This window comes from Papio anubis, chromosome 10, assembly GCF_008728515.1.
Source record: "Papio anubis isolate 15944 chromosome 10, Panubis1.0, whole genome shotgun sequence".
NCBI classification, from domain to species: Eukaryota; Metazoa; Chordata; class Mammalia; order Primates; family Cercopithecidae; genus Papio; species Papio anubis.
Genome location: NC_044985.1, coordinates 56,788,531 through 56,809,672, shown reverse-complemented (window position 1 = coordinate 56,809,672; position 21,142 = coordinate 56,788,531). Strand labels below are relative to the sequence as shown.

The following is a 21,142-nucleotide window of genomic DNA, read 5'->3' as shown; positions in this document are numbered from 1 at the left end:
CATTCAGCCTCCTTCCCAACCACCCCAAGGCTTGCCCAATGGGGCCATGAACAAAGTGGCCATGAGGGCAAGGATGGAGACTAAATGTGGGCTTAGTAACATGGACTTCCCCTTATCAAGGCTGAACTGTCTGTTGCCACTGCTGAGTATCGAATCTGCCAACACGGAGATAGACACTGAGCCCCTGACAGTCCCCCATTCCCAGGAGATGATGGGTGGGGAGCATCCATCCTCACTGGAATAGACATGTATCCTAGATAAGAATTTGCTCTCTGGCCGGGCGTGCTGGCTCACACCTGTAATCCCAGCACTTTGGGAGGCCAGGGCGGACGGGTCATGAGGTCAGGAGATGGAGACCATCCTGGCTAACACGGTGAAACCCCGTCTCTACCGAAAAATACAAAAAAATTAGCCAGGCGTGGTGGTGGGCACCTGTAGTCGCAGCTACTTGGGAGGCTGAGGCAGGAGAATGGCGTGAACCCGGGAGGTGGAGCTTGCAGTGAGCCGAGATTGCCTGCTGCACTCCAGCCCAGGTGACAGAGCAAGACTCCGTCTCAAAAAAAAAAAAAAAAAAAAGATTTTGCTTTCCCTGCCTGTAATGTTTCTGACAATATCTTCATTAGTTGCCTCACGGAATGCCTTATTCACCATTATAGTTTTCCATACTGCATTGCTTCTGACAAAGGAAACCACTTCACAGCAAGGGAATAAAGCAATGGACTCATACTCATGGAATTAAGTAGTCTCACTCCATATTCCTCCAATCAGAATCAGCTCACCTAAAAGAAATGTGTAATGACTCACTGGAAGATTCAGTTATGGCATCAAACGAGAGATAACACCCTGAAAGCATTTCTGATTTACAGGATGAAGTAAGTATATGCTTTGAATCAGGGACCACTGGCAACCCTGTAACAGAATACACGGATTTGGTAATCAAGGAAGAGAAGTGAGAGTGACTCCTGGCTGGGTGCAGTGGCTCATGCCTGTAATCCCAGCACTTTGGGAGGCTGAGGCGGGCGGATTACGAGGTCAGGAGATCGAGACCATCCTGGCCAACACGGTGAAACCTGTCTCTACTAAAATATAAAAATAATTAGTCGGCCATGGTGGCACGCACCTGTAATCCCAGCTACTCAGGAGGCTGAGGCAGGGGAATTGCTTGAACCCGGGAGGCATGAGCCGAGATCATGCCACTGCACTCCAGCCTAGGCAACAGAGCAAGAGTCCGTCTCAAAAAAAAAAAAAAAAAAAAAAACAGTGAGAGTGACTCCTATCACTGTTATACCTAATAACTCACAGAATTAATGATCCCCATCCCAGTACCCCCGAGCTCTGCTAGTTTGGATATCTTAGTCCCCAAGGATGGAATGCTTTCACCTTATTGCATGTGGGGACATAATAATTATTCCATTTAATTGGGATACGAGACTGCCACTGGCTATTTTAGGTTCTGAACCAACCAGCAGAAAAAGAGGATACTCTACTGACTGGAGTGATTAATCCCAATTACCAAGGGAATACTGGGTTGTTGTTAAATAATGGGGGCAAGGAAGTCTATGTCTGAAACCCAGGGGGTTCATGGGGTGACTCCTAGTACTTCTATGCCCAAGAATAGAGTTTCATGAAACAATATGACAATCAATTAAAGGCAGGACTGCTGAGGACTCAGAACCTTCAGGAATGAAAGTTCAGGTCACCCCATCAGGTAAAGCTGCCCAGCCAGCTAAGGTTTTGGCTAAGTGAAAAAAATACAGAATGACACGTGGAGAAGGATGTCAGAGATCATCACTAGTTACAGAAATGCGGACTACAGCAGCTTTGGGGATTTTCCCTTTGTTCTTTTTTTAAAAGATAATTATATTACATTGAAACCATTTTCTTTCAAAAAAGAAAGGAAGAGGAGAGAAGGCAGGAAGGCAGGGAGTGAGGGGGCTTTGCTTGTTCTTTGGGTATATGTGTAGACACGTGTGTGTGTATATATATATATTTTTGATATTTAAAATATATTTTCCTTTTTTGTACTTTTAAGTTTTATTTTAAAAAATTGACAAATAATAATTGTACTTATTTATGGGGTACCTATTGACATTTCAATACACGTAGTGTATAGTAATCAGACCAGGTATTAGCATATCCATCATCTCAAACATTTATTGTTTTCTTGTGTTGGGAACATTCAGTATCCCTTTCTAGCTATTTGAAACTATATAATGTATTTTAAAATATGTTTTCTTCATACCATCAAATATTCAGAGAGTTAAGTTTTCCTCCCTCTTGATTGTCTTTCTCTCTTTTTTATTTACTTTTATTATACTTTATGTTCTAGGGTACATGTGCACAACGTGCAGGTTACATATGTATACATGTGCCATGTTGGTGTGCTGCACCCATTTAACTAGTCATTTACATTAGGTATATCTCCTAATGCTATCCCTCCCCCCTCCCCCACCCCACAACAGGCCCTGGTGTGTGATGTTCCCTTTCCTGTGTCCAGGTGATCTCATTGTTCAGTTCCCACCTATGAGTGAGAACACGCGGTGTTTGGTTTTCTGTTCTTGAGATAGTTTGCTGAGAATCATGGTTTCCAGCTGCATCCATGTCCCTACAAAGGACATGAACTCATCCTTTTTTATGGCTGCATAGTATTCCATGGTGTATATGTGCCACATTTTCTTAATCCAGTCTGTCACTGATGGACATCTGGGTGGGTTCCAAGTCTTTGCTCTTGTGAATAGTGCCGCAATAAACATACGTGTGCATGTGTCTTTATAGCAGCATGATTTATAATCCTTTAGGTATATACCCAGTAATGGGATGGCTGGGTCAAATGGTATTTCTAGTTCTAGATCCTTGAGGAATCGCCACACTGTCTTCCACAATGGTTGAACTCGTTTACAGTCCCACCAACAGTGTAAAAGTGTTCCTATTTCTCCACATCCTCTCCAGCACCTGTTGTTTCCTGACTTTTTAATGATTGCCATTCTAACTGGTGTGAGATGGTATCTCATTGTGGTTTTGATTTGCATTTCTCTGATGGCTAGTGATGATGAGCATTTTTTCATGTGTCTGTTGGCTGTATGCATGTCTTCTTTTGAGAAGTGTCTGTTCATTTCCTTTGCCCACTTTTTGATGGGGTTGTTTTTTTCTTGTAAGTCAAAAGAACAAAGCTGGAGGTATCACACTACCTGACTTCAAACTATACTACAAGGCTACAGTAACCAAAACAGCATGGTACTGGTACCAAAACAGAGATATAGACCAATGGAACAGAACAGAGCCCTCAGAAATAATACCACACATCTACAACTATCTGATCTTTGACAAACCTGACAAAAACAAGAAATGGGGAAAGAATTCCCTATTTAATAAATGGTGCTGGGAAAACTGGCTAGCCATAAGTAGAAAGCTGAAACTGGATCCCTTCCTTACTCCTTATACAAAAATTAATTCAAGACGGATTAGAGACTTAAATGTTAGACCTAAAACCATAAAAACCCTAGAAGAAAACCTAGGCAATACCATTCAGGACATAGGCATGGGCAAGGACTTCATGTCTAAAACACCAAAAGCAATGGCAACAAAAGCCAAAATTGACAAATGGGATCTAATTAAACTAAAGAGCTTCTGCACAGCAAAAGAAACTACCATCAGAGTGAACAGGCAACCTACAGAATGGGAGAAAATTTTTGCAATCTACTCATCTGACAAAGGGCTAATATCCAGAACTGACACTTGTGTATATTAATCATTTCTCTCTGTTCTCTCCTTATTCCCCTTGTTATTTTATATACAAATTGTTAGAGGCTAACTTTATGATTTAGTCTTTAGGTAACAGAACATTCAGTGTACTGTAATGAAATCTGAGGAAAAATTAATAAAGCAGGCAATGGACACAGTGACTGTAGGGACTGCATCTCATTTTGGGCAAAGGGTGAGAACTTGTTCATTTGTATAAAGGGCAGCTGACCTTCATCATAGGTGAAAAAAGAGAACTGTTTCATTATTACATGGAAGTTCAAGTGTGTGTAGATGGTGTATATAGAAGCTGAGTAACCAAACAGATGAACTGTGCCAGTTAACAATTTATTGCCTCTCAGCACCAAATCCATCGTGTTTTGCGCTGCCTCGTGATTCTGGGGCTATGCCCTGTAAATACTTTTCCTCTGCCAGCTGGCACAGTGTTAACCTGTGTCAATACAGGGCACTGGAGGGACCGCTGCAAGGCACAATGGAGGAAGAGACCTGTTTCCTATGTGCTTTTCCTTCCTCCAGTGGCCATGGTGGCCAGCAGCATGCGAAAGCGCAGTGGTACTGACACTCAAGTGGGTTTCACTGGTCACCAGCCAGAAGACTCTTGTGGGCCAGCTTCAGCCTCCCAGCACCCCAGCAAGTGGCTTCCTGCACACCAGCTCTGCCCCATGGCACACCCGAGATTGTCACTGGACCCCCAGCAGATGGCTTCTTGTAAACCAGTTCCAGCCTGTGATACCACCCAGTCAGCTGCAAATACACCTTCTCCAATAAGGGCTAACTTCCAGCCTGAGTGGGGCCCTCCTCCAAGTCTGTTCCTCCCTTAAGTGATCTCCCTCAGTGCTAGAGGTAGCAGCTGTTCCCTACGTTTGCTAGTCCTATATTCTTTACAGTCTTTTAAACATTAACTATCTTTTACTAGTTAATAATTTTAATATTGAAGTTTCCCTATTCAAATTACTGGTGTGGTTTCTGACTCTGATTGATACAATCTACTGTTTTCATACTGAAGCATCTACTATATCATGGTATTATCCATTTGACAGAATATACAATTGACAAACTGTACACTTCTAAACTTAATTACAGCTACTCCTAGACCCATTAATTTGATAACATTTTAAGAAAATGACAAGATAAAGTTGTAATTCCTTGAATGAAAGAAGACAGTCATAAATCAAGTTCAACATACAAGATGATGTAAATACAAAAAATGATGGTTAACTATCATGACTATTACTAACTTCCAAGTTAAACCTGGCCATTAAGGAATCTCTCACCTTCAAAGAATTCAGGAAATCTCCTTCCCAAATACATTCTCTAATCCATGCTTTACTTTATGCTGTAAGATCATGGTACTCAGAACATGGCCTTGTGGTGAACACCAAAGGAGAATGTATGGGTGTGCTTGTGTATCTACACACAGGCTTGTGACTCCAAGTGCTCATGTTCTCAGGCATCAAAATTAGATGCACAGTCACCCTAAGAAACCAAAACGTAAAATATTTATATGTTACAGTTTTTACCTGCTGCCTTTCTAAATTGTTCCTCTACCACAAACTTACAACACACAGACAAAAATCTAGAAACAATTTCAAAAAATTAACAGGTCCATAAACTCCGTAGGTTAGGTCTTGCTCCCTGAACTAGATCCATTAATGTTAGTGACTAAATTCACATCTCATTCTTTCTGACACATCTATTTACAGTAGGACTTTTATCTTCTTAAATATAAACAATACAACAAACTAAGAAAATAACCTGACTTGACTGGAAGAAAATGGAATTACAAAGAGAAAAGAGATGAAACGTAATTAACCTTAAGGTCTACCAAATGACTGAATTTCTCTTTTTGTAAAATGATGGGAGCAATAGCAGCTGGCTCAGGTAGTATGCTTTCAGGTCCAGAATTTTCTAATACAACTGTATAAAGACCAGAAAACCCCTTGGGGGTAAATCTCCTGCCATATCAGAGATTTAGACACCGTACTCACATCTTTCCATTTGCCATCCCCCTCAAGCATCTATCACCCCTTCCCATCTTCCTAACTTTGATGAATGATAGGCAGGAAAGAATGACATCATGAATTCATCACGAGTGAATCACATCATCTGACACAGGGAAGGCCTATATATAACTTAGGAGGAAAAAGGAGAGTGTCTCTGTGCTAAGTGCCAGAAGTGATTAACAAAACTTTCTGTAGCCAAAAATGATTTTTATGCTTGCCTTATTCAGATGTATTTTCTAGATTAGTGCTCCTTTAGAGTATCCTCACATTTGTTCTATTCTATACTGTGTAATCTTGAAAATTTCTAATCAATTCTTTTTGTGCAATTAACAATAAAATGCAGTATAATTTTATTAGAAAAATGTAGGCCAGGCGTGGTGGCTCATGCCTGTAATTCCAACAATTTGGGAGGTCAAGGCAGGAAGATCACTTGGGCCCAGGAGTTCGAGACCAGCCTGGGCAACATAAGGAGACTCCATCTCTACAAATAAAAAATAAGTAAAATTAGCCAGGTGTGATGGTGCACATTTGTGGTCCCAGCTATTCAGGATGCTAAGGTAGCAAGAGCTCATGAACCCAGAAGGTTGAGGCTGCATTGAGCCGTGACTGTGCCACTGCACTCCAGCCTAGGCAACGGAGTGAGATGGTGTCTCAAAAATAATAATAAATAAATGAGGAAGTTTAAAACTACATATCCCCACTTCAAAAAAGAAACTTCTGGCATTCTTAAGAGACTCACCTTAAACACTCCTCATTCTTTCAGATTTGCTTCACGGATAAAATTTAAGAATACCAATTCTTGTATTTATTTTATTGATTGCATTGTTAAATGCTAATTAAAATTATATACTACATGACATAAAATCATAAAATAATAGAACTGATCTTTACTATTTTAGAACTGATACCTCCAGATAAGCCTTGCCTTCACCATTGAAGTCCCCATCAATGAAATCCCTACTGCTGCCACTATTCAAGAACAATGATCCAGTTTGCTTCTTTTTCAAGGGAGCTAGGAATCTGGATTTTTTATGTAAAATCATATGATTTTTAAATGCTCAAATGAATTCACAATATTTACTGGGTAAGATAGATTATAGGCAAAGAAGGGAAGTGCAGGCATGCCATTTTGAAGGTTCTAAGCTTCTAGCAATAAGTAGCTGAAGGGAAGTGCAGCTGAAGGTCATCAAGGAGGTAACGGTTGAAAGAAGTCTGCAGTTGGCTTAGAGGTTATTAGGGTGGATAGCAAATTCATTTGATGATGGTCAGAGACAGGATGCAGACGGTAACCAAGGCAGGTGATAAAGACAGGCAAGGTGGGATTGTTTGCCAGATGAAGAAATGAGCCTGCAGCCAAAGCAATTTAAGTAGTCCTGTGGAAAAACAAAGACAGTGATGAGGGGCGGCAGCAAATGAAAAAATGAAACTAACGTTTCTGTGGCTAATGAACTGATTCAGTCAAAGATGACATACTCATTTCGATGTTGAAGTTGTATAAACTCAGCTTTAGGGAGCACAGGGAAATGCTGGCCAAAGGACACAAGATTTTGGTTAGGAGGAGTAAGTTCAAGAGATCTATTGTATGTCATGGTGATACAGTTTGTAACAATATATTGTATACTTGAAAATTGCTAAGAGAGTACATTGTAAGTGTTCTCACCAACAGATCTATCATAAGTATGTCAGATAATGCATATGTTAAATTGCTTGATTTAGTCATTCCAAACATCATGTTGTACGGCATGAATGTATACCATTTTACTTGTCAATTCAAAATATATAATAGGCCAGGCACAGTGGCTCACACCTGTAATTCCAGCTCTTTGGGATGCTGAGATGGGAGGATTGCTTGAGCTCAGGAGTTTGAGACTGGCCTGGGAAACATGGCAAAACCCTTTCCCTACAAATTTTTTTTTTTTTTAATTAGACTCTCTCTCCTGCTCTGCCCTGGTAAGACATGCTTGCTTCGCCTTCACCTTGTGCCATGACTGCAAGTTTCCTGAAGCCTCCCAGCCATGCTTCCGGTTAAGCCTGTGGAACTGGGCCAAAATTAATACTAATAAAAGGCAAAGCACAGACCAAAGCTAAGAATCCTCACAGAGTCCACTGCACCCCCCACCACCTCCACCAGAGCAGGTGCTGGTATCCACAGCTGAGAGACCTACAGGCAGTTCACATCACAGGACTCTGTGTGTCCTGGAGCCTGGTAGACATGCTGGGTGGCTAGACCCAGAAGAGACACAACAATCACTGCAGTTCGGCTCCCAGGAAGCCACATCCATAGGAAAAGGGGGAGAGTACTAGATCAAGAGAACACCCCATGGGACAAAATAATCTGAACAACAGCCTTCAGCCCAAGACCTTCCCTCTGACAGAGCCTACCCAAGTGACAAGGAACCAGAAACCCAACTCTGGTAATATGACAAAACAAGGCTCTTCAATACCCCCTCAAAAAATCACACTAGTTCACCAGCAATACACCCAAACCAAAAAAGAAATCCGTTATTTACCTGAAAAAGAATTAAGGACGTTAGTTATTAAGCTAATCAGGGAGGAACCAGAGAAAGGCGATGCCCAATGCAAGGAAATCCAAAATATGATACAAGAAGTGAAGGGATAAATATTTAAGGAAATCGATAACTTAAAGAAAAAAAATAATTAAAAATTCAGGAAATTTTGGACACACTTTTAGAAATGTCAAATGCTCTAGAAAGTCTCAGCGATAGAATCAAACAAGTAGAAGACAGAAATTCAGAGCTCGAAGACAAGGTCTTCCAATTAACCCAATCCAACAAAGGCAAAGACAAAAGAATAAGAAAATATGAACAAACCCTCCAAGAAGTCTGGGATTATGTTGAATGACCAAACCTTAGAATAATCGGTGTTCCTGAGGAAGAAGAGAATTCTAAAAGCTTGGAAAACATATTTGGGAGAATAATCGAGGAAAACTTCCTTCACCTTGCTAGAGACCTAGACATCCAAATACAGGAAGCACAAAGAACATATGGGAAACTCACTGCAAGAAGATCTTTGCCTAGGCGCACTGTCATCAGGTTATCCAAAGTTAAGACGAAGGAAAGAATCTTAAGAACTGTGAGACAGAAGCACTACGTAACCTATAAAGGAATACCTATCAGATTAACAGAAGATTTCTCAGGAGAAACCCTACAACCTAGAAGAAGAGACTGGAGCCCCCTATCTTCAGCCTTCTCAAACAAAACAATTACCAGCCAAGAATTTTGTCTCCAGTGAAGCTAAGCATCATATATGAAGGAAAGATACAATCTTTTTCAGACAAACAAATTCTAAGAGAATTCGCCATTACCAAGCCACCACTACAAGAACTGCTAAAAGGAGCTCTAAATCTTGAAACAAATCCTAGAAACACATCAAGACAGAACCTCTTTAAAGCATAAATCACACAGGACCTATAAAACAAAAATACAAATTAAAAAGCAAAAACAAAAAAACCAAAGTACACAGGCAACAAAGGGCATGATGAATGCAATAGTACCTCACACTTCAATACTAACATTGAATGAATGTAAATGGCCTAAATGCTCCACTTAAAAGATAAAGAACACAGAATGGCTAAGAACTCACCAGCCAACCATCTGCTGTCTTCAGAAGACTCACCTAGCCCATAAGGACTCACAGAAAGTAAAGGTGTGGAAAAAGGCATTTCATGTAAATGGACACCAAAAGCAAGCAGGGGTAGCTATTCTTGTATCAGACAGAACAAACTTTAAAGCAACAGCAGTTAAAACAGACAAAGAGGGACATTAGATAATGGTAAAAGGCCTTGTCCAACAGGAAAATATCACAATTCTAAACATATATGCACCTAACACTGGAGCACCCAAATTTATAAAGCAAATACTAATAGACCAAAGAAATGAGACAGACAGAAACACAATAATAATGGGGGACTTCAATACTCCACTGACAGCACTAGAGAGGTCATCAAGACAGAAAGTCAACAAAGAAACAATGGATTTACACTATAACTCAGAAAAAATGGAATTAACAGATATATACAGAATATTTCATCCAACAGCCCTCCAAAATACACATTCTATTCAACAGTGCATGGAACTTTCTCCAAAATAGACCATATGATAGGTCATAAAACCAACCTCAATAAATTTAAGAAAACTGAAATTATATCAAGCACTCTCTCAGACCACAGCAGAATAAAACTAGAAATCAATTCCAAAAAGGACTTTCAAAACCATGCAAATACATGGAAATTAAATAAGCTGCTCCTGAATGAGCACTGGGTCAAAAATGAAATCAAGATGGAAATTTAAAAGTTTTTCAAACTGAATGACAATAATGACATAACCTACCAAAACCTTTGGAATACAGCAAAGGCAGTGCTAAGAGGAAAGTTCATAGCCCTAAATGCCTACATCAAAAAGACTGAAAGAGCACAAACTGACATTCTAAGGTCACACCTTAAGGAACTAGAGAAGCAAGAACAAACCAAACCCAAACCTAGCAGAAGAAAGGAAATAACCAAGATCAGAGCAGAACTACATGAAATTGAAACAAACAAACAAAAAAATACAAAAGATAAATGAAACAAAAAGCTGGTCCTTTGAAAAGGTAAATAAAATTGATAGACCATTGGCAAGATTAACCAAGCAAAGAAGAGAAAAAAATCCAAATAACCCCACTAAGAAACAAAACAGGAGATACTACAACTGACACCACTGAAATACAAAAGATCATTCAAGGCTACTATGAACAACTTTATGCACATAAACTAGAAAGAGATGGATAAATTCCTGGAAAAATACAACCCTCCTAGCTTAAATCAGGAATAATTAGATACCCTGAACAGACCAATAACTAGCAGAGAGACTGAAATGGTAATTTAAAAATTACCAACAAAAAAACATCCAGGACCAGATGGATTCACAGCAGAATTGTACCAGACATTCAAAGAAGAACTGGTACCAATCCTTTTGACCACTATTCCACAAGACAGAGAAAGAAGGAACCCTCCTTAATTCATTCTATGAAGCCAGCATCACCCTAATACCAAAACCAGGAAAAAATATAACCAAATAAGAAAACTACAGACTGATATCCTTGATGAACACAGATGCTAAACTCCTTAACGAAATAATTGCTAACCAAATCCAACAACGTATCAAAAAGATAATCCACCATGATCAAGTGAGTTTCACAACAGGGATGTAGGAATGGTTTAACATACACAAGTCAATAAATGTGATACACCATATAAACAAAATTAAAGAAAAAAGTCACATGATCATTTCAATAGATGCAGAAAAAGCATTCAACAAAATTCAGCATCCCTTTATGATTAAAACTCTCAGCAAAATCAGCACACAAGGGACATATCTTAATGTAATAAAAGCCATCTATGACAAAACCACAGCCAACATAATACTGAATGGGGAAAAGCTGAAAGCATTCCCTCTGAGAACTGGAACAAGACAAGAATATCCACTCTTGCCACTCCTCTTCAAAATAGTACTGGAAGTCCTAGCCAGATCAATCAGACAAGAGAAAGAAATAAAGGGCATCCAAATCGGTGAAGAGGAAGTCAAACTGTCACTGCTGACTATATGACTGTTTACTACCTTGAAAACCCTAAGGACTCCTCCAGAAAGCTCCTAGAACTGACAAAAGATTCAGCAAAGTTTCCGGATACAAGATTAATATACACAAATCAGTAGCTCTTCTATACACCAACAGCGACCAAGCAGAGAATCAAATCAAGAACTCAACCTCTTTTACAATAGCTGCAAATAGAATAAAATACTTAGGAATATACCTAACGAAGAAGTCAAAAGACCTCTACAAGGAAAACTACAAAACACTGCCAAAAGAAATCATCGATGACACAAACAAATGGAAACGCATCTCATGCTCACGGATGGGTAGAATCAGTATTGTGAAAATGACCATAATGCCAAAAGCAATCTACAAATTCAATGCAATCTCCATCAAAATACAACCATTATTCTTCACAGAATTAGAAAAAACAATTCTAAAATTCACATGAAACCAAAAAAGAGCATGCATAGCCAAAGCAAGACTAAGCAGAAAGAATAAATCTGGAGGCATCACACTACCTGATTTCAAACTATACTATAAAGCTATAGTCACCAAAACAGCATGATACTGGTCCAAAAATAGGCACATAGACCAATGGAACAGAATAGAGGACCCAGAAATAAATCTAAATACTTACAGCCAACTGATCTTCGACAAAGCAAACAAAAACATAAAGTGGGGAAAGGACACCTTTTTCAACAAATGGAGATGGGATAATTGGCTAGCCACATGTAGGAGAATGAAACTGGATCCTCATCTCTCACCTTATACAAAAATCAACTCAAGATGGATTAAGGACTTAAACCTAAGACCTGAAACTATAAAAATTCTAGACAGTAACACTGGAAAAACGCTTCTAGACATTGGCTTAGGCAAGGATTTCATGACCAAGAATCCAAAAGCAAATGCAATAAAAACAAAGATAAATAGTTGGGACTTAATTAAACTAAAGAACTTTTGTAAGGCAAAAGGAACAGTCAGCAGAGTAAACAGACAACCCACAGAATGGGAGAAAATCTTCACAATCTATACATCTGACAAAGGACTAATATCCAGAGTCTACAACAAACTCAAATCAATAAGAAAAAATAACCCTATCAAAAAGTGGGCTAAGGACATGAATAGACAATTATCAAAAGAAGATATACAAATGGCCAACAAACATATGAAAAAATGCTCAACATCACTAATGACCAGGGAAATGCAAATCAAAACCACCGTGTGATACCGCCTCACTCCTGCAAGAATGGCCATAATCAAAAAATAAAAAAACAGTAGATGTTGGCGTGGATGCAGTGATCAGGGAACACTTCTACACTGCTGATAGGAATGTAAACTAGTACAGCCACTGTGGAAACCAGTGTGGAAACTCCTTAAAGAACTAAAAGTAGAACTACCATTTGATCCATCAATCCCATTACTGGGTATCTACCCAAAGGAAAATAAGTCATTATTTGAAAAAGATACCTACGCATGCATGTTTATAGCAGCATTGGGTCAAAAACAATTGCAAAATCATGGAACTAACCCAAATGCCCATCAATCAATGAGTGGATAAAGAAACTGTGGTGTATATATATGATGGAATACTACACAGCCATAAAAAGGAATGAATTAACAGCATTTGCAGTGACCTCGATGAGAATAGAGACTATTATTCTAAGTGAAGTAACTCAGGAATGGAAAACCAAACATCATATATTCTCACTGATATGTGGGAGCTAAGTTATGAGGATGCAAAGGCATAAGAATGATACAATGGACTTTGGGGACTTGGGGGAAAGAGTGGGAGGGGGCAAGGGATAGAAGACTACAAATACGATGCAGTCTATACTGCTCTGGTGACAGCTGCACCAAAATCTCACAAATCACCACTAAAGAACTTGCTCTTATAACCAAATACCACCTGTACCCCAATAACTTATGGAAAAAATAAAAATAAAAATATAAAAAATAAAATTTTTAAAAAAATTTAGCTGGGTGTGGTGGCATGTGCCTGTAGTCCCAGCTGCTCAGGAAGCTAAGGTGGAAGGAACATCTGAGCCCAGGAGGTTGGGGCTGCAGTGAGCCATGATCGCACCACTGCACTCCAGCCTGGGTGACAAAGCGAGACCCTGCCTCAAAAAAAAAAAAAAAAAAAAATATATATATATATATGTATATTTATATGTATAACATGTATTATATATATTTTATCTATTATGTATATATTAAAAGTTGTATTAAAACAACTGTTTCTTTTTAAAGTTAAAAATATAATTTTACTTATTTCCTACTTATTACTAACTTGACTTAATAATATCTTAAAAGGAAGAAGATCATTAAACATTCCTTTGGGGGAGACAAATACATCACGTCCCATCCCCCAACTAGGTTGCCTAATCTACTAGGAAGGATGAGAAAGACATTTACTGCAGTAAATGGGAACCCACACTGAAAGAAGGTTTTCATTTTTAAAAAAATTACAAGCCCTAAAGTACGTTTCTGGAAACATATCATATTAGCATTTTATGACTGTAGACAATTCAGCTATGTGAACTGAAAGAATTGTACAAATGGGCTCAACAAGAAAAGGAGAAATTTAGGAAAAGTTTTTGTTTGTAGACAAAAATAGCGCGCCCTTCTACTTGGCTCCAGTGCCCTTCCACAGAGCAGAGAAGGTCACCATACACTCTCTTTTCTAAACTCTCTGAATGAAAGAGTTAATGGGGAATCTATCTCCCTCTCTCTGCAGACCCTGCTAAGATAAACAGGTGTGAAATACTTCTCTCTTTATACACAGTTCTTAAAAAGGAAAATTTCTTCTTACTCAACTTGACAAATGTCTGTGGGTAGACATTCCAGAGCCTTTATGGGTTTACTAAAACAAACAGAAAAAAAACCCTACCATAATAAAAATAAAAGGAAAGACATATTTCAAATACCACCCAAGTATTGGTTTCATGTACTGGTGACAAGTACTGGTTTTCACCTACAGAGCAAATACAGTTTTCTCCCCTTTATAATTACCAGATGTGGAGAGAGCTATAAACAAAGGCAAAACCCTAAAGCATTATTGCTTAGTAACCAAAAGTTTTATTTGTATTCTTAAAGAATACTAAAGGAAGGTGCCTAGTGCCCAGATAAATTCAAGTTACATTTAACTTAAAATGTCTGCAGTAATTCTTCAGCCACCAATTATGACCTGGAGAAACTCTGAAGTAGAATTCATGTTTACTTATACCACATATCTGCTGAGCTTCATGATAGCAAATAAATTGGGAGAAAGAAAAACGTAAGTAAGGAGATTAAAATTCTGGGCCATCAATGACATTCTAGGAGAGTTGAAGCAGAAAATATCAAAAGCATATGAGTGTACTTTCAAGGTACTTTGCATGATTGAAAACTCAACAGAGGGGTGAATTGCCAATCTGTACAAAACAGACCAATTATAAAGATGTTTTTACTGTCTCTGTCCCACAAGTAAGATTCCATGCCTTTGGTTAGTTTTGTTGTTTTGTTCTGATTATAAGAATAGAATGTGCTCACTGTTGCTGATTTGCATTGCCATACACAACTCTTAATACATATGCACATACACTTTTCCAATTATTTGCTTACAACAAATTCCTAAAAGTGAGGATGATAGGTCAAAGGCATTTCATTTCAAAACTTGTCAATCTTTCAAACTGTCTTCTGGAAGGCTTACCATTTTAGACTTCCACCAAGAAAGTGTTATGCCCATCATCCCATTCCCTCACCAGCTATAAGTGTTTCAGTCCTTCTCATTTCTACCAATCTTATACATGGAAAAAGACCTCCAAATTGTTCTATGATGCAATCACAATGATCTAATATAACAATGATTCCTAAGTGAGAGATTTCAATTTCCAGAGGACAAGAATGTGTGTAGTTAAAAAGATATTTTTAAAAATCCCAGTTTATAACACAAAATAAAGTAAGTAAATGACAAAACATTGTTGTCTGGTGAGAAAAATTTTTTAAAAAGGATGAGAAACCACCATAGAGAACAAACATTTTAAAAGTTTGGGAAACATTACACTCTAGGATGATGTAAATAGCTAGTTATCTATAAGTCTTAAAAAGCAAGTTATGCTGAAATAGTACGAACAAGCCACAGGGGAGTGGAGAAATCTCAAATATGTTCTGACTGTCTGCTGCTGAAATCACAGCACTAACTGCCACAGGTACACGCACTGAGAGCTGAGTAGCAGCCAGGCACGGTGCTGGGTGTACTTACCCAGATTACCTCATGTGGTCCTCACAATAGCCTTATGAAGTGAACTCTATTATTATCTGTGTTTTATAAAAGAGGAGACGAAGGCTTGGTGCAGTCACTTTCCCATAAATCTAATAAGCAGTGGAGACAGCATCCAAATCTACACCTGTCTCACGCTAAAGCCCAGGCTCTTAAACACGAAGCCATATTGCTTCCTAGGAATTTATGCCTCCATTTGCAGCCCAAGGCAGAAGACGTTATTTAAAACACACATTTTATTTTAAAACATGTAAACAGGCCAGGCATGGTGGCTCACACCTGTAATACCAGCACATTGGGAGCCCAAGGCGGGCATTTCACCTGAGGTCAGTTCGAGAACAACCTGGTCAACATAGGGAAACCCTGTCTCTACAAAAATACAAAAATTAGCCAGGCTTGGTGGTCCTTGCCTGTAGTTGCAGCTACTCAGGAGGCTGAGGAACAAGGATGGTTTGAGCCTGGGAGGCAGAGGCTGCAGTGTACCAAGATCTGTACTCCAGCCTGGGTGACAGAGCCAGACCCTGTCTCAAACAAAAACAAAAACAAAAGCAAACACAAACAAACAAAAAAACCAACCAACCAAACAAAAAACATATACATGAAAACCCATTCTACAGTTTTCATGAATATTTTCACTGCCATCTTTGTCAATAGATTGATTTCCCATTAAGGACATGCTGGCAAGAAGTTTTTACTGGTTTTAGGTTTCCCAGTTTCTCAATAATTATCTTGTCCTCAGACATTTATCTGCACAGAGTCACTGACTAATTCCAGATTACACAAATCGCCCTACCAGAAGTTAAGGTGAGTCTGTGGAAAATCCCTTCTGTCATTAAACAGATTTTCACAGGAAATATGCTCCTCTCCAGGTCCAACTCCTGAGGCCAGAGGAGGCCTAAGGCTACCCTTCCTCCCCTGGCAGCCAGGTCATGACCACCCGCCCTGAATACTCCAGGACTAGGCTCTGAGTGCCCTTATCCCTGTACAGGTCAGCACAGGACAACCGGCTCCTGCTGCCCCCTCACCTCTCATGCCAGTTCCTACAGGACTGCATGTATTCTAGCTGGACCCTCCTCCCATCTCTCCTCAACTCCTGAAACGCTTGCACAAAGCCCCTCTATCCTGAACCTCTTCTCTAAACCTTCCCTTGCCTCCTCTGTCTGGAGCCTGGCCCTCCCCGGCAGCCCTTGCAATAGCTGCTGTTCTGTCTCTTGGCCCTTTCTCTGCAGAGCCTGGTGAGGAGCCCCTCATTAGCACCTCCAGACAGTACTCTTTCCTACCACCTCCCAAGAGTTCAATCTTCTGTCATGAGATTGCATCATTCATGAACCTTCATTGTTGCCATCATGTACAAATCCCTAGTTCACTCCCCTATTTCTAATTCTGGACTCTCTGTTCTGTTCCACTAGTCTGTCTATACACAAATACCACACTATCTTGACTACTGTAGCTTTATGGTAAGGAATTAAATAAGTTTGTAGTACAAGTTCTCCATCATTACTCTCCGTTTTCATTTTTCATTACTCCAGGTCCTCTTCACTGCCATATGTTTACAATCTGCTTATCAATTTCTACAAAAAAATTTTAAAAACTGGCTGTGTTATGATTTGGGATTATATTGAATCTTCAAATCAATTTTGGGGGAACTGATATCTGAATAAAAATATTCCAACCCATAAATGTAGGATATATTTCCTTTTTAAATGTATTCACTAATTTCTCACAGCAATGTCAATGTCTTATAGTTTTCAGTGTAAAGATCTTACACAGACTTTTGTTAAATTTATCCTTCAGCATTTCATTTTTCTATAAATAGAACTCTGTTTTAAAAATTATAGTACATAACATAAAACTTACCAATTAAACCATTTTAAGCACATAATTCAGGGGCGTTAATCACATTCACAATGTTGTGCAACTCTCATCATTATTTATTACCAGAATGTTTCCATCATCTCAAATAAAAATTCTATACCTATCAAACAATAATTCCCCACTCTCCCTCTCCCAGCCCCTGGTAATCTCTATTCTACTTTTTGTCTCTGAATATTGCCTATTCTAGGTACCTCATATAAGTGGTATTGTACAATATTGGTCCTTTTGTGTTAGGCCTATTTTTACTTAGCATACATTTTCAAGATTCATCAATGTTGTAACATAGATCAGAACTGTATTCCTTCTTAAGGTTGAATAATAAATATTGTTTATCTGTTCATCTGTTGATGGACATTTAGGTTGCTTCCAAGTATTTCATATTTTTATTGCACTGTAAATGGTATTTAGATGGCAGATTCTAATTGTTCGCTGTTTGTATCAAAAAAGAACTCGACCTGCTCACAAACCTGTTCCTCTCTTGATTTCCCTTACCCTACGCACACCCTTCTATCTCCTCAGTGCAAAACCTCTGAGACGTCCTTGATTATTTTCACAGCCTATGTCCAATCAGTGAGCAAATCTGGTTAACTCGACCCCAAATTCAACCACTTCTCACTGCCTCCACTGCAACCTTCCTGGCCCGAGACACAAGCATCTCTCACTGAGATTACTGCAATACAGCTATAACTGGTCCCCTGTCTCTGTCCTATGTAGTCTCTTTTCAACAGAGTTTCCAGAGTGGCCATGTGAAAATGTAAATCAAATCATTTCGTATCATTACTCAAAAGCATTCAACTGCTCACCATTTCCTTCCAATTTAGGTCGGAAGCTCTTATAATTGCCTGCATGGTCCAAGACCATTTGGCCTCATTGCCTCTCTGGCCTAACCTCCTGTTTCTCCTCCCTCACGCACTCCACTGCAGCTACCATGGCCGCCTTACTATTTCTCCAACACATCACGCATGCTCCCACCTGCCATGGGCCTGTCTCTGGAATGTTTTATCCCACATGCATGGTTCCCTCCCTTAATTCAAGTTTTTACTCAATGTCACCTTCTCAGTGAGGCCTACCCTGACCAACTCATTGAAATTTGAACCCTAGCCCCTCTGGCACTCCAGATCTCCCTTACTCTGCCCTATTTTCCCCTTATATTAATTAAAATAAACTTTTAATTCTGGAATAATTCTAGGTTCACAGAAAGGTTGCAAAGATGGTACAGACAGTTCCTCTCGCCTTGTTTCCCCTCATGTTAACATGCTGCATCACCAGGGTATACTTGTCAAAGCTAAGAAGCCAACACTGCTACGTGACTATGAACTCAACTCCAGGCTTTATTGACATTTCACTATTTTTTCCACCAACATCTTTTTTTTTCTGTTCTAGAATCCAATTCGGGATACCACATTGTGTACAATCATCACATCTCCTTATCTCTCATGGTCTGTGACAGTTTCTCAGCCTTTCCTTGTTTCCCAAAACCTCAAAGACTTGAGGAGCACTGGGGCCAGGTATTTTGTAGACTGTCTATCAGCTTTGGTTTGCCTGATATTTTCCTCATGACTAGACTGGGGTTATGAGTTTAGGGGAAGAAAACCTCCGGGGTAAAATGCTTTTCTCACCATATCATATGTGGGATACACGTTATCAACCTGACTAATCACTAGTGGTGTTAGCCCTCATCACTTGGTTAAGGAGGCGTCTGTCAGGTTAGCCTACTGTAAAGTTACTAAGTATTCCTGTTCTATACTTGAATCTTTGGAAATGAATCACTAAATTAGCCCTGGCAGGTATAGGTCTTATATTTTCTTATGTGTTGACATACCATTTATTTTCTTATTCCCCACATTTCAAGGTAAACTCTAAAAAACATGAATCCTTGTATCTTTTATTTACCAATGTAGTTCCAGTATCTAGAGTAGTACCTAGCATGTAATAAATACTCAATATTTGTTGGATGGCTGAATTACAGAAAAGAAAGTTACTTCAGAATCTGTTCAGGTCACAGTTTCCTAGGGTCAAGTATGCACCTCCCCACCTAGAAAAATATGTGTTCAGGAAGCAAATCAGGTATGTTTTGTACTTCAAGGTATCATCCACATGTACAGATACCTCTTTCAGTGGTATCTGCAGTTTTATTGGGAAACAGCCTTAAAGAATAAAGTTACAAGATAAGATTTGAGGTGTTAGCAGTAGGCTTGAATTTATGAAAAGTGCTTAGAATAGTAGCTGTAAATAACAGCAACTAAAGAAACATTAATTTTCTTCTATTTCCTCACCTTACATTTAGGTGAGAGCAATTTCGGAGATACAGAGGGCCTTCCTGGAACTTCAAAACATGCTTATTTTATCTGCTAATAATCTTAAATCCTTTCTGAAACAAGTCCAGAGTATAACTTTTTAACACTCTATACTCCCAAGTCCATTTAATATTAATTAATTTGATCTCTTCTTAAAATCTGCTCTTGGTCTGGTCAACACTTGAGGTCAGTATATCCAGAATCAGGATTTCCCACAGAGCCTCACTGGTCTGAGAGAGGTGTCCTGGCCTTACTACAATCCCCAGGCTTCTTTGCACAGAAGGTTTTTCCCATGGAAGAATGCAAGCCACACTTAGAGGCCTAGGCTTTACTGTGTAGTTAAAAAGACATCCTGAGGTTTTAGGGAGAAAAAGTCCCTCACTTTCACAACTTTAAAGATTTGTTCAGCAGCGGATGCTCACTAAACTTTGCATTATATTTTAAAATACCCACCAAGTGATTGAAATAAAAATGAGTATATATTTCTTTTTCTTTCCTTTTTTTTTTCTTTTAATGAGATGGAGTTTTGCTCTTGCTGTCCAGGCTAGATTGCAACGGTGCGATCTCGGCTCACTGCAACCTCTAATTCCTGGTTTCAAGCGATTCTCCTCCCTCAGCCTCCCGAGTATCTGGGATTACAGGCACCAGCTAATTTTTGTATTTTTAGTAGAGATGGGATTTCAACATGTTGGCCAGGCTGGTCTCAAACTCCTGACCTCAGGTGATCTGCCCGCCTATGAGTATATGTTTCTTAAGGTAGATTCTATGTTCCAATAATGGAAGCAATTCAGTTTCCCACTAAAGGAAGCACTGCTCGGCATGTTTTTAAAATGCCGTGAGATCAGCTGATTTTGTACATTACTTGCTGAATACGATCTCTGGAAAGCAGGGCTGCCATACAGTCTCCTCCCTCTTTAACAAACATTTTCATACTTACCAGTGCTGCTTCTCTAATGCAACGAATTCTGCCAAGCATTATTTTCCTGAAGAACAGTATCAGGGATAAGAGTAATATTTTCAAGTCATTAAAATTCTGGCAGTCTCATTTCATTTAGGACACCTTAATTTTTCTCAGGTCATGAATCAGTGAACATCTGATATTAGCAGGGCTAAGAAAAAGCATCTTAGATTCCTTTTGGGAAATATGTTCAAAAACAAACCAGATAAGAACCATGGCCAGGAAAATATCCTTTCTAGCTGCTATAGAACAGAACCCTTCATTCAAAGACAAAGTAATTTACTAAGAACTCAAAAAATCAGCCAAACACGGAGAAGAAAAGGCTATAAAGTAGGCTAGGAATGGCAAGCTTTATTCTTTTCTGAAGATTCAGCAGTAGTGAAACCTTTCTGTAAATCTT

General features: G+C 39.1%; 1 protein-coding gene across 5 annotated transcripts in view; it reads right to left on the bottom strand.

The window, feature by feature from the left end:
- Window positions 1–21,142, bottom strand: part of MAP3K20 (mitogen-activated protein kinase kinase kinase 20) — a 191,289-nt gene that overhangs the window by 143,803 nt on the left and 26,344 nt on the right. The gene's annotated exons all lie outside the window — the stretch shown is intronic.